Source organism: Etheostoma cragini, chromosome 12 (genome assembly GCF_013103735.1).
Source record: "Etheostoma cragini isolate CJK2018 chromosome 12, CSU_Ecrag_1.0, whole genome shotgun sequence".
NCBI lineage: Eukaryota > Metazoa > Chordata > Actinopteri > Perciformes > Percidae > Etheostoma > Etheostoma cragini.
In genome coordinates this window covers 476,830-478,596 of record NC_048418.1, presented here as the reverse complement: position 1 = coordinate 478,596, position 1,767 = coordinate 476,830, and the positions used below count along the sequence as shown (strand labels likewise).

The 1,767-nt window shown below is 42.7% G+C and overlaps 1 protein-coding gene across 1 annotated transcript in view; it reads left to right on the top strand.

Moving 5' to 3' along the window:
• The window catches only part of rasal2 (RAS protein activator like 2), a 35,975-nt gene that overhangs the window by 23,601 nt on the left and 10,607 nt on the right, over window positions 1-1,767 (top strand). The gene's annotated exons all lie outside the window — the stretch shown is intronic.

Here is a 1,767-nt window from a genome sequence, read left to right as displayed (position 1 = left end):
CACACACACACACACACACAGACACACACACACACACACACACACACTCACACTCACACACACACACACACACACACCAACACACAGACACACACAGACACACATTACTACGGCTGGACCACATGCTTTGGTCCTGATGCCCTTCTTTCCTGATGCATGGGTGCTGATTGGATTTTTATTGGGATTTTCACTTATTTTGATTCTAGAAGTATAGTAGAGTATAGTAGAGTACAGTAGAGTATAGTAGAGTACAGTAGAAGATAGTAGAGTACAGTAGAGTAGAGTACAGTAGAGTACAGTAGAGTACAGTAGAGGATAGTAGAGGATAGTAGAGTATAGTAGAGGAGAGAATAGTAGAGTACAGTAGAGTATAGTAGAGTACAGTAGAGTACAGTAGAGTATAGTAGAGTACAGTAGAGTATAGTAGAGTATAGTAGAGTACAGTAGAGTACAGTAGAGGATAGTAGAGTATAGTAGAGTATAGTAGAGGAGAGAATAGTAGAGTAGAGGATAGTATAGTATAGTAGAGTACAGTAGAGGAGAGAATAGTAGAGTACAGTAGAGTACAGTACAGTAGAGTATAGTAGAGTACAGTAGAGTACAGTAGAGTACAGTAGAGTATAGTAGAGTATAGTAGAGTACAGTAGAGGATAGTAGAGTATAGTAGAGTATAGTAGAGGAGAGAATAGTAGAGTACAGGATAGTATAGTATAGTAGAGTACAGTAGAGGAGAGAATAGTAGAGTAGAGGATAGTATAGTATAGTAGAGTACAGTAGAGGAGAGAATAGTAGAGTACAGTAGAGTACAGTACAGTAGAGTATAGTAGAGTACAGTAGAGTACAGTAGAGTATAGTAGAGTAGAGGATAGTATAGTAGAGGATAGTAGAGTATAGTAGAGTACAGTAGAGTATTGGGATTTTCTTCTACACACAATGTATCATGAGATATTTCTTTCTGGTTCAAGTCCTCATCTGGACCAAAGTATGGTGGTGGACCGGTTCGCTTCCTGGTTGCTGCCCAAAGAGGTCCCGAGGAAATCTGCGTTGCGATTGGGTCCGGTTTTAACATGCATCGTTAACAGAACATTGCGTTGTCTTTATCTTCTCAACAACGCACGTGTGTGGAAGGCGGTCGCAGCTGAAGTGGCCCACGGCGTGTTCCAGGTCTCAGATTGAGACCCCCTAGCCTGGGAAGATTTCATGTAACACAGAAAATATGAATTAATATTCAGAGCAGCGTGACGGAGCAACGAGAGTCCGTGAGAGCGAAGCACGGCGCCACGCCGCCCCCTGCTGGCCGTGATGCTGTACTGCAACGTGATCATTCTCCATTATGGCTTTTATTTAATTTGATGTGTTTATTTAGTTAGGACGATGCACATTAATCAACATTTCTGTAACTGCACCAGTGTTAGCCAGTCGGCTAATTATCAACTGTAGTCCTAGTTACCCAGCATGCATCTCTTTATGGGGGGAAGAACCCGGAGGAAACCAACGTAAACACGGGGAGAACATGCTCCACACGGAAAGATCCAGAAATCAAATCTCTCTCATTTAAATAATATCCAACAATAAACCAATTACATAGTTCCTATAGTATTGTGTCCTAGCAACAGTGTTACCCATAGGGGATCAATGGAGAGAAGACATTACTATAGATGGAGTGGGAACTTCACGCTGAGGGTGGGAATGCATCAGCTGGCGTCCTGGTGACCCCATGTGACCTCCTTCTCTCCCTCCTCCTTCCTCCGCCTTCCTTTTCTCCTC